At 41.2% G+C, this 13,248-nt stretch overlaps 1 protein-coding gene across 1 annotated transcript in view; it reads right to left on the bottom strand.

Annotated features, from left to right (window-relative positions):
• CACNA1D (calcium voltage-gated channel subunit alpha1 D) overlaps positions 1-13,248 on the bottom strand; it is a 5,051,180-nt gene that overhangs the window by 254,619 nt on the left and 4,783,313 nt on the right. The window lies entirely within an intron of this gene.

Genomic DNA, 13,248 nt, shown 5'->3' with positions numbered 1-13,248 from the left:
AATGCAGAAGGGGTAATAAGAGATCTGGGGACCCATGTAGATAGTAATCTCTCCTTTGACAATCATATTGCCAAAGTAGTTAGGAAATCCTTCTATGTGGCCCATCTAATTACTAAAGGGTTTGCATCTAGAAATAAAGAGGTTATAGTGCCCCTCTACTCGTCAATCATTAGACCCATCATAGAGTACAATGCCCCATTTGGGATGTACCTCACAAGACACTTCCAACAGCTGGAAAGACCACAAAAGTACCTCACCAAGAGGATTACTGGCCTCAGACTTATGTCCTATGCAGCCCGACTGAAAAAACTCCGGCTGTACTCAGTGGCATATCGCTTACTCAGAGGTGATCTCTGCCTGACTTACAAAGCCATGTCCAACTCAGAATTGATGGACATGCTCCACCTAAAGAAATCCAAGTCACTGCGAGCCACGTGCTCTAGTGAGCTAAACCTCACCACAAGAATAAACAGAACATGCTGGAGGGATAGATTCCTGTCACAGAGACTGCCCATGCTTTGGAACAAAATTCCAAATTACATCAGGCAGAGCCCTTCACTAACACTCTTCAAGAGAAACCTTGACAAATGGATGGGTAACAGAAAATACACCCCTGGGATCACTTCATTGGCTCTGCTTGACAGACGATCAGTTAATTAATCAATGGGGCGGCGAAAGCCGACACACACTCTGGCTAGGCTTATAAATGCCCTCAGGCAGAAAGTCTAGTTCCTACCTATGAACCTAAGTTGATTTTGCAAGTTGGGCTGCACACCCCTGCTTCTCACCATATACTGACTCTGAGACTGCCATATGATGGAGAAAAAAAAATACTCCCAAACCACGGATATTTCAGACTTAATACATGTACATCTGCATTTCTGCTCATTCGATATTGTTATTCTGAGACTTTAACAAGTTTTGGAGTCAAAAATGGTTGCCACTGAATCTTTTTTTTGAAAAAAAAAAATATTAGACTTTAACTAAACAAACTGATCATAACACTGACTCTTAACTTGAATTTTGAGTTTTGTCTTTCTTGAGATTAGCATTAACTTAAAGAGCATTCAACTCTCAGAAGAAGAGACCACATATAATCTAAAACCCAGCCAAGGTTGTTGAAAAACATTTTTTTAAAATCGCAATTGAACTATAAAAACAGAAATTAGTCTGTCTGGGTTTGATTCCCGGAAGTGTGTCAGCATATGTCACTTAACTACCCACTGGACTCTGATATAAGGCTGGGATTTAAAAAGAATTTATGCAGTGCACATGCAGGCTGTACAGTGATTTCTACAGCCACTGCAAACCTCATCATGTGACACTACATGCTTATATGATGCATAAATAAATGGGTGCCTCTTTTGCCATAAAAGAGTATAGATAATTTTACAATACCTACACATCTACCTAATTTTTTGAGAAAAGGACTGACTGTCTTGTCAACACCATGACTTTTAGAAAGAAATGCTTCTGCTCCAGGATACATACCCCCACTCAGCAAAATCTGCAAAGTGTACTTTCCATTATTATCATTTGTGGAAAAGAAGTGGCATCCCCTTTAATCCCAATCTAGCCATTTTAAACTGGGAGGGAGGTTAAGGAGGTAACCCCCTTACAAATGCAATTTACAGAAAAAAGAGTTTGTAGACACTGTTGCAATGATAAGTAATGTGAACTTTTTAAGTTATGCTACTTTGTGTGTGTGGGGGGTTGGGGTATAGTAAAAATAATGCCTGAAAGCCCCACTATGTGGTATGCCCAGATTTGCTTATCTGACCTCATAATGAGGCAACATGTGGAAAGTACTGTATAAGGGGTACATGTAAATCCTAACCCTTGAAATGCAGAATGCTGTGCAATCAGTAGATATATCTCCACTCCCTTTCCTAATATAGTTTAGACATAACACTTTGGTTTAGGGTGCCCTGTCCCAGGTAACTGTCAATATTACTTTATCTAGTTACCCCCACCTAACACAGAGAGAAAAACTGAGGGGACCTCTGTCTCACAAATTATTTTGTTGTGCTTGTTATCTAAGATTATCTCCTCCCCCCCCAAAAAAAAAAAAAAAAAAAAAAAAAAAAAACTAAAATGCTTAATGTGCAGGATATCACCCTCATCTCATGAATTAATGTATCATGCCCACTTACCACTCCAAGGATGCAGTAAAATGATAAAATGATCATTGTTCAGCGATCCCCCCATTTCGTAAATGTGCGTATAATGTTCATTCACCAGGAACAACCTCTCCCACCTACTCAGTGTATTCAATTGTACAAACCAATGTCACGTCCCTCCTTCCTCTCATTTAATTCAACTGTTGACTGTTTAGAGCAACCTCACCCCTCCCTCATTCTTGAACATATTATAATGCTCACTGTCTATAATATCTCTGTCTTTATTCTACTGAGCAAAGCATTGTTTCAGTAGTTCTATGAACTGCTCTGGTACAACACACCTTATTGTGACATTATCAGTCATACATGAATGTTTATTTATTTATTTATTTACATTTGTTGATCAGCAAAGTCCATTGGGTCAGAAACCCATTTTCAGTGGAGGCCCGGGGAGAAAAGCTCCACATTAAATTTAGTTTACACAGAGTTAGAAATTACAGTTTTACAACAAAGAGAACATACATTGTTTAGCCATATACAATGTGTCACTGTATGCATATGACATTAACAAAACAAAGACAAATAAAACAATTGTAAAAATATATATATCTACACAAGTGAATCTAACATGCTATAAAATAAGGCAATTAAAGTGAAATAAATTCTGTATTACCATCAGATGGCTTTAACAAGCCAAGTGAAAATATAAATATTTTCTTAAAAAAATACTTCAGCTCAGCAGAGAAAGAGCCAACTGTTCCCTGAAATAAGTGTCTCTTCCAAAGCCTGACACCAACACTTCTTACCACTTTGGAGAGTCTGAAAATTGAGGTAAAAAAGACAGACAGTGTAAAACCATGAGCTCTAGGAGGGGGAGATCAATGGTTAGGGTTTTAGGAAGAACACAGGAGAGAAGAAGAAGTGGCCTGGTGTTACACAGGGAAGGAATCAGTCAACAGAAACAATAAGGAAGGTTGGGAGTGTGTATCTGGAGAGCTCCAGTGGCATCAAATGTAAGTAGGAAGGGTAGTGACAGGAGACAGGAAAGGATATCCAGTGTAGAGAAAGAAAACAGGGTTTTACAAACTGGAGATTCAATCTCTATAGGGAATAGAAGCTTGGTAAGGAAGACAGCAGAGACCAGATTACAGTGAATCTGGTATCAAGGTTAAAAGTTAGAAGGACATAGGAGAATGGAGATGGTTGCACATGTTATAGTCCACATACAAGCCAATGACCTGTCATAGAAACTATACATCACTGGCCAGCACAAAACAGCCTGGAACTGGAAGACAACAAGGCTGGTACTAGCATACAAGGTAAGCAGGAAAAATCCAGGTAACTACATGTTTATTAGCATGACAGCTGTAACAGGGAAAGTAATGGAGAAAATCCTAAGAGAAGGACTGGCTGCTTTCAAAGAGAGCAACAATCATGAGGACAACAACCAACAAGGGTTACTGTGCAGAAAGAGCTGAGAATCAAATCCAATACAGCTTTACAACAAGGTCAAACGTGAACTGGACAATGACGTGCACAAGATAAGGTTTACTTTGACTTCTGTATGCCCACTGACTCAGTCCCACAGATTCAGCTTCCAGCATAACTTCTGGTGTGGGAGCAAGAATAACAATGTGCAACTGGACTGCAGCATGGATGGAAAGAAGGCTACAGGGGTTTGTAGTTAGAGGTACCTTGTCAACAAAAAGGGAAGTGACTAGGGTAGTACTACGGGGCAGCTGTAAGCCCAGTACTCCTCAGTATGTTCACTTTAGACACATCTGAGGCAACAAAGGACAGGATAATCCCCTCAGCAAACATTATAACAATGACTGGGGATAGGGCACAAGTGCAAGGAATTACTTGAAAAGACTGTTTAAATGGGCAAGAGGAAGGTAGTGGAGGTTCACTGTAGACAGATGCAAATTACTTTATACAGGCCAAAAAGCATTTGATGTAAAGTTTCAGAGAGGGTGGGATAGGCATGGAACAGATGGCAAAAGAGCAGAAAAAGGCCCAGGAAGTGTTTATCACACCTACAATGAACCATCAGAAGCAGAGTGAATGGGCTGTATCCTTAAGAGATTGACTGCAGATAAAGCAGTAATGCTCTCACTTATGAAGATGGTGGTTAGTATATGGAAAGCAGGCTTCATAGTATGCAAGGAAGGATGGGAAGGAGGTGGGTGCAGGATGTGTGGAGATGAGGAAGATGAAAACTGGAGGTAGAAAGATGCAAACAGAAGGGATGATTATAAGTCAGGTGGAAGATGAGCTAAATTAAAAATGTGTGTGGGGGGGTGAGGACAGAAGTAGGTGAGCGATGTATTTGGCATGGAAGTTAAAAGACCATAAGCAAGACAGGGAGATAGCTGGAACAGTAACCAAGGAAGGTGAATGCATACACAAAAAGGAGGAGATGGGTGTGATATTTTCCCATTCTATAAGACTACACAGTTGGCATAAGGTAGAAAGATAAATTGTTTGGGAAATGGAGGTGACAATGAGATGAAGAAATTGTGGGTTTAGATTAGAACAGTATGGTGCAGGATGTGGTATATTACCTAGGAGGAGGTAGGTTTGGGGAATTTGGACTCATCTTGAATGTTTACTTGTAGATAAACTGTCAATTTCAAGGGGTTTGAGTTCAGTGTTTAAACAGGAAATGGGGACTACTGAATATGGCCAACAGAGAGAGATTACCATTCTACTCCCAAAGGCAAGGTGGGAAGAGAAACCTGGAAATTACTGACATATACTTTTCAAAAACAGTATGTTCTGGCTGAAGAGCTGGATGGAGGAAATGGCAAGTTCATCCATCAGGAGAAGGTAGGGTTTGTAAAATGGAGGTTATTATCAAAGAACTGGATACTTCAGTTTTGTGGAACAGAAGAAAGTAGAGACAGATGGGGAAGGGGCAGTCCTCATGGACAAAAAAATGTTTTCTTCAGTTAGATGGACATTTATGTACAGAGTAAAGTACAAAGTGAGATGAATGTTGGTCAGAGGTGAATGAAAAAAGATGGAAATGCTTTATTATAAACCCTGCATAAAGGTTAGGGGTTGCCACAGCGGAACTCCGGTCCGCTAATGATTGGCAGTCGATTTTTACGGTGCCGAGTTGCCAGCCTGACGCCCAACCTTCAGCGAAGGCATGCCCATTCACGCATGTTTTTCGTAGGCCACTCGACCGCAGGGAGGAAATGCAGACTCCACACAGAAGGCACTCCAGCTGAGAATCGAACAGGAGAACCTCTTGCTGTGAGGCAACAACACTACTGCTGTACCACCGTGGATTAAGTGAAAGAAAGAGTAGAGGGCCATCATTTTTAATTTTGCAGTTTTAGTTACTAATGACTATATAGTGTTACTGGTAAATGTTGCAAGCAGGTTGTTGGTGGTACTACAGAAATTCATATAGTTTGAGCACATAGTGGGCTTGAAATATCATAAGATCACAGGATGTTCTAGATCCCTTACAAGCATAGCCAAGAACAACCCCTGTTCTCAAGAATATCAAGTTTTCAAGCAGAACTAAGTCAACAAGTACTGCCCCTGCCTAAGAGAGACACAGGTGAAACTCCTGGGGTGAATTTGCGGTTTCCCATCCAGTCATCCAAATTACACTTAAATATAATCAGCGAGGGGCTCTGCTTTACCTGAATTGGAAGTTTGTTTCAGAGGAGAGGTAACATCTGTAATTCATATCTGTCTCTCCAGCAAGTCCTATTGATGTCACATACTAGGTTGAGTTCCCTAGGGCGACTGCATATTATACCATTTAATTTATGAACATGCAACATTTCCATTACAGCAGGATCTGAGATTATGCCAGGCAGAGGTCAACTCTGAGTAGTCTGTAAGACACAGAATATTCTTTGTAAGAAACCTTTGAGGTCTTTCCAGTTGCTGCAGGTGTCTGGTAAGGTACATACCAAAGGCAGCATTGTACTCTTACTATTGGTCTGATGAGTGAGGAGTACAGGTGGGTTATAACTTCTTTTGTTCTGGATGTAATGTCTTTACTTATGAGGTGGGCGAAGTAGAAAGCCTTTCTTATCACTGTGGAATCATGGTGGTCAAAGGAAATGTTGCTGTCAACCTATGTGCCTAAATCTCTTATCACTGACTGCATGCTTAGGGTGTTGTTATTAATACGGTAATCTGCAGGGATGTCACTCTTACTGAAGAGGATGATAATGCATTTTTTTGCATTGAGTTTTAACCCATGACTTTGGCACCAGTTGTTTGTCTGTGTAAGTCCCTCTTGCAGGATGCTGACATTGTTTGGGGACTTGATGACTGCACTCAGTTTGCATTCATCAGCAAACTTTGCCAGCCATAGGCCTTTTGTTTTAGCCTGTACATCTGAGAAATAGATTCCAAACAATAGGGGCCCCAGCACCGATCCCTGTGGGACACCACTGGTTACAGATCTGCTGGTGGAGGTAGAGTCACCTATTTTGACTGTATGCGTTCTATCAGTGACCCAGTTTGCAACCCACCTGACAACATATGGGTTGATCTCCAGCTGGGTGAGTTTATCAATGATGCCTGAGTGAGGAATAGTGTCAAAGACCTTGGTCAGGTCCAGGTAGGCCATATGCATGGATTTGCCTTCGTCCAGGGCTTTGGTGACTGTCTCAAAGAAGTTCACCAAGTTCAAGAAGCAGGATCTCCCTTTAACACAGCCAAACTGGGATGGGTCAAGTGTATGAAGGTCTCCTATATCTTTGTTGATAAGGTCCATGATTATTCTTTCCATAGCCTTTCACATTAGGCTGGTCAGGCTTATGGTTCATTAGTTCCCAGGGTCTGCGGAGGCGCCTCCTTTATGTAATGGGATGGTGGTTGCTGTTTTCCGTTCAGAAGGTACAAAACCAGTGCTTAGACTGTGGTTAAAAAGAGTACCCAGCAGTGCAGCTAGTTCCTGTTTTAATCCATTTAGAATGCAGCCTGAGATATTATCAGGTCCCATAGAAGCTGTGTTTTTGGCTTTGGAGGTAGCATTTACAACCTACTCCTTGGAGATACTAGGTGGAGGGCATGTGGTAGGGATGCCTTGGGGGATATGTGGTGGGGAAAGGGAGGAGAAGTTTTCACTGAACCTGTCAGCTAACAGGATGGCTTTTTCGGGTCTATATTATATGTTCAAAGTTTGAACATTAAATAATTGAATTTAAATGTTCGAAGTTTCAAACATCGAACATATAATAAAAAAAAAAAAAAAAAAACAAACACAACTTACCTGACTAGTATAGGCAGGGGGACAAGCCCCCTGCAATCCCCAGGTGGAGGTTTGTGCCCCCCACACCTCCCGCTCTTTAAATATACCAACTCCGAGACCGCACTATAATGTGGGAAAGGGAAGATTTCCCTTATTGCACTGTAGTGCGGTCTCGGAGTTGGTATATTTAAAGAGCGGGGGGTGGGGTGCAGGGGGGCTTGCCCCCCTGCCTACAGCCGTTAGTTTTTTTTTTTTTAGTATGTTCGAAGTTTTATAACTTTGAACATTTAAATTCGATATTTTAACGTTCAAAGTTATAAAACTTCAAACATATGATACAGACCCAGCTTTTTCTGCGGGTTCAGCATATGTGGTTCCATTAAAAACCAGTTCTGTGCAGATCTGGGTTCTTCCTTTAAGGTTTCTGACATAGCTAAAGAAGGCCTTATGGTTGTCCTTAACGAAGTAGGCTAATTTGGATTCATAGTTAGCTTTAGAATGCCTTACAGGGTGTCCTATTTGCTTGTTTAAGCCAAGGAGGGAATGCTTACAATTCAGAGACCATTCCTTCCTTCTCATGGACAGCAATTTATTTCTCTTATTGTATGACCTGTTAATGGCGGATGTCCACCAGGCGGGCTTGTTCTTTCTTGAGGATCTTGTTTTGATTCTATCAGGTATGGCTGAGTCAGTCACATTTTTATAGATGGTTATACAAGACATTGGTGTAAATCCCAGTACAGGTGTCCATGCCATCTGTGAGGACAGGGGCTATGAAGCTATTAATGGTGTCACGTATTAGGTTGTAACTGGCTTTGGAGAAGTTTTTTAGTCTAGTTGCTGCTAATGGGGGGTCAGGTGTTATTGTTACTTCTAATGAGATTAACATATTTATGATCAGACCTCATTAAGGAGGGCCGCATACAAGGGGTGGTGCAAAGATCATCCATGTTAGTGGGCATCAGATCCAGAATGTTTGGAACCCTAATGGGGGTGTCAATCCACTGGTCCAGGGCACTGGAAATGATGAAGTCCAAGAACCTTTAGGCAAGTGTGCTAGTACACATATAATTTACTCAATCTATAGATGGGTAGTTAAAGTCACCTAAAACCAGTGTGTTTGGTTGTATCTTGAGCAATTCAAGTAGATCCAAGTATGGACTGTGGGTATCCTGGTTCATGGAGGGGGTGCTATAACTGGCAATAACTTGGAGAGGGGTCTTACCTAAGCTGAACCAGGATTACTTTAAGGGAATCATTTTGTTTAACCAATCTAGAGGTGCATTTATCTTTGATGAATACTGATACTCCACCTCCTTTAGTTTTCACATTTTCAGTTTGTGCTCTGAATGTGTGGAAGGCATTATAACCCAGTATGGCCAGGGTGCTTTCCGCAGCCTTAAACCAAATCTCTGTGACTTCACAGATGTCAGTATCTTCTAAGGTTAGGGCTGCTTCCAGTAAGTGCAATTTTAGGTTTAGACTCAACATTTAGCAGGATAACCCTGAGGTTGCCTTTTGAAGATACTTTTACATTGGGAATTTTGTTGTTGTGACACAGCCTAAAAAAGGCACTATGGGGGAGGCAAGTGCTTTAGCCAGTAACCAAAATCCCAGAGGTGACAGATGAAGACCATCTCTAGCAAAGCAGTATAGTCTATCTATTATGTCATCCCAAGCTGACAAGTCATGTATCCCCTTAGAATGACACCAAAAACTAAGCCAATTGTTGAAGTCAATTATTTTTTGTTTATATTGTGGTATCACCTTAGGTGAAGATAATATGCTGCTCAAGGTTAGGGACATACCTGTCTGAGACACACATTCAGTGAGTTCAGTCATGTCTCTCTTCATATAGTTCAGTGAGGTACATTTCAAGTCATTCACATCAACATGAATTATAATGGAGTTATGACAGTACTTGTTGTGGAGAGACTTGAGTGCATGTGTGATCTGGTGGATCCTGGCAGCTGACAGACAGCTGATCGTAACCCTCTCCTTGTCCAGCCTGGTGAGTGGGACATCAGTGTGTCTCACTACAGAGTCGCATATGACCCAAAAATTTGGTTTAGATGTGCTTTGCCTTAGGGGCTTGTTTGGTGAGGCACTTGTACTTGTAGTTTTATGTCTACTGAGTACTGTAGGTACTGTATTAGGTGCAACATGTTTCTGATTCAGAGGTCTCTGGTGAGTACCTCCACATATGATGGTTTTTATGTTGAGAGTGTGGTTTGTGCAGAAGATGTAGTATGTGGGCTGACAACCTGTTCTGTGTTACTGTTCTGTGAACGAGAGAGCAAGGATTCCAAATTCTTAGTGTATATGCATCCATCACAAATTGAGCTTGAGTGGTTTAGGCATAGTGGGTTGGCAGTGTAAATGAGGCAATTGCTACAGTGTCTCAGCATACCCAAGTCAATCAGGCTGGCAGGAGAAATGGAGGAGAACTGACCATCCATAATACTAGGTGTAAATTTGCTTACTTTAATGAGGAAAGACTCAATGCTGGGTCTATACTATTGGGGCTCTCAAGGGGTACAAGACTATTAGGGATTAGGAGATTTCAGTTAAAGTAGAAAATTATTAGAGAAAGACCAGCTGAAGTGCTCTTCGAGCAGCTAAGCGCAATTTAAGGGACTCCTCAGTTGGAGCACAGGCAGTTTCTAAGGGAAAATAAATCTATTTTGGCTTTTGTATCTATAACCACCAATGATTACCTATACTACACAGTGCTGTAGGAAGGTGCGCTACACACAAAGAGATGCCTCGGATTGCTCAGATGAAGTAAGCAGAGCAATGGCTGGTCACCAAACTTAACCAACTTAAGCATTTTTCAAACAAGCTAGCCAATGTAAATGCTCAGTACTGAGCCTTATTCTAACAATCTCCAACACAGATGGGTCCTTTGCTACACTTTCTGCCCCAGTAGTGCAGGGGGCCCTCTTATTGTAAGATGGCTGGTTTTACTGTCCATATAATGCCAAACAGTCTAGAATCAGCAAATCTGAATCTAACCTATGCTATAAAATACACAAGTACTAAAAAATACAAAGTGCAGGAAAAACAGTAACAGCAAACAGCTGAAACAGTGAAGCAGCAAAACAGTTAAAATAGCTAAAAAAAACAGTTAAAAGTAGGTGGCAATTCAGTAACACACAGTTTAAAAGACCAGTACAGTGAATAAAAATACTTATTTTTCTGTAGATTTCAAAGGATGCCTTGGACTTCGTTTGTATTCACTCCAGAGATCAGATAGCGCACACCAATCCTACAGCAGCTCCTATAAACTGAGCACAGGCATTGCAAATGTGCTGCCTAAATACTAACTAAGTTAAGCAACTTTCAAACAAGCTGGCCAACAGAAATGCTCAATACCGAGCCTTATTCCAACAGTCTTCAATTCAGATGGGTCTTTTGCTACACTCTTCTGCCACAAGAGTGCAGGGGGCCCTCAATGTAAGATGGCTAGTTTTAGTGCTCAGATAATGCCAAACAGTCTACGTTCAGCAAATCTGAATCTAGCCTATTCTATACAATACACAAGTACTAGAAAATACAAAGTGCAGAAAAAACAGTCTCAAACAGAAAATAGTTGAAACAATGAAACAGCAAAACAGTTAAAATAACAAAAAAACAGTTAAAAGTAAGCGGCAATTCAGTAATACACGGTAAAAGTGCAGTACAGTGAATAAAAATACCTATTTGTCTGTAGATTTCAAAGGATTCATTGGATTTCGGATGGATTAACTCCAGAGATCAAAGAAAGAGCACACGAATCCTAGACCAGCTCCTGTAAACTGAGCTGAAGTTTGCAGTGGTACATCTGAGGAAGAGATTTACAGAATGTACGGCTTTTTCAGGGTGGGATCAGATAATTGGGTTTTAGACTGTTCCCATGCCCAAGGACATAGTTTATGAGGACACACTACTACAATGCTAAGGCCTGCAAGGAAGAAGTCAGTAATCAGTTAAACTGTTGGGGGCACAAGATGAGGTCCTTAATAGGGAGTGTACATATGGTGCACGTGACAAGTCTACGTTAGGTATTTTAGTGGATTCAGTATTCATATTTAAGTAAGCTTTACCGATGTATCTACAGAAGGCATCAGGTGAGAACAGAAAGATGGAGGATAATAGCCGAGAAGGATGACAGGGTAGGGGGTGTACTGGAGTCTGTTAGGAGGGAGGGAGGAGGAAGAAGAAGAATGAGTGGTATGGGATATGAGAAGTAATGGAGAACTTGGGGGGGGGGTCTACATGGGACAAAATGGTTACTTAAAGAGGAGATGATAAGCATGGTGCTCCACAGAAACATTTAGGACTATATACAGGCTTGAATGGCAATCCAAGGTTGTTGACAAAAAGTGGGGTTACAAAAGGGGTTGTATGGGAAGCAAAATGACTAAGCATTGCTAGAGAGTGATGTAAGGACTAAGAAATGACAAATAGCCAGTCTGGGTTTGGGGAGGGAAGAAGACTGATGTATTACAGAGTTAAGAAAGTAGTAGAGTTTCTTAAGAAAGAATTAATAGCTCAAAAGGAGACAAATGGGAAGACTTAGAAGGTATGGTTACATTTTCGTGGTAGGAAAAATGAAGGCTGAGAAAAGTTTACAAAAGTTCTGGGATTTACAAGGAAAGATTGGGAAACTCTGGAGAAAAGATGGAGGAATGACAGGGTAGAAGGAGAGATCAGGGGTAAGGGGTAATAAATATGGAGGATGATTAAAAACTTATGGGTGTTCATCCTAGTAAGAAAAATGAAAATGTGGGTAGTCCACATATGGTATAAAACTGTAGGTAAAATAGGGGTACTGCAAATGGATGAAGGAAGACACATGACACAGATGGCAGGATGGGTGGGGGGGTGGTAAGGGTAGTTTACACATGTGGTGGGGCTATGAGAAGTTATGAAGGATATGCAATGCAGCACTAGACTTTTGGTGGAGTGGGAGGGATAGAACACTTGACTTGAATGGAAGAAGTAGATTTCTGTAGTGGGACGAGGATGAATGGATACAGGATAAGAGGACATGTTGGGGGTTTACGATGGTGTAGGTTGAAATGCAAACAGCAAAATGCCAGAAAAAAGGAAAGAGTGGGAGGAGAGGAAAGTGTGAAGTCAGGTAATCTTGAATGGTATAAGAAAGTATTTAAGGAAGTTAAGAGTGTTACAGTCTACGAAGGAGGCGAACACATTATGAGGATACAGATTATACACACTACCGCAGTAGCCTAAGAAGGAAATTAGCTAGGGTAAAAGAGAAGGAAGGCTCTACTACACAGTGACAGAAGTGGTACCAGCGATATTAGGGATAAGAAAATAGACAAAGGGCAACTTGAGGATGGTTGGGGATACAGTGTGGGTAAATGCTGTCTCATCATGGAAAAGATCTCAGACCCACGGGAGACTGATGCAGGAAATCATTGGGTATTTGCACTGTACAATAATAAACAGTTGCTTTGTTTAATTTGTGTATCAAATTAAGGTATGGCAAGTGGTTTATGGATATGCTGGAGTGTTCTGAATCTGTTAGGAGCAGACTAGGAAAGTATGAGCTCCAAGGCAGACAAGCATGTAGGTGATGACTTATTTCATGGATGATGAGGGGGTTCAGCCAACTAGTGCAGAGATTTATCAGAAAGGGTGGAATTCAGGACATTGCCCTAACCAGTGCAGAAGGTTTCATGAGCATCCAGGTTAAGGTACCATTAGCTAACAGTGAGGGTATGCCATTGTGTTGTTTACAAAAGGGAGAGGGGAATAAAAAGGACAAATGTAATTGTTAAGAATTGCTGAATAGTAGAGTATGCTGTGCTGAGACAGGTGGTCAAGGATATGTCAGGAGACTGGGAGAAAACTGAGGGAATAAACAAGTGTGGGACTCAGTCATTGACAGAG

Source organism: Protopterus annectens, chromosome 7.part0, assembly GCF_019279795.1.
Source record: "Protopterus annectens isolate FY-2018-M chromosome 7.part0, PAN1.0, whole genome shotgun sequence".
Lineage (NCBI taxonomy): Eukaryota > Metazoa > Chordata > Ceratodontiformes > Protopteridae > Protopterus > Protopterus annectens.
The sequence above is the reverse complement of the archived record's forward strand: the minus strand, read 5'-3'. Positions and strand labels throughout refer to the sequence as shown.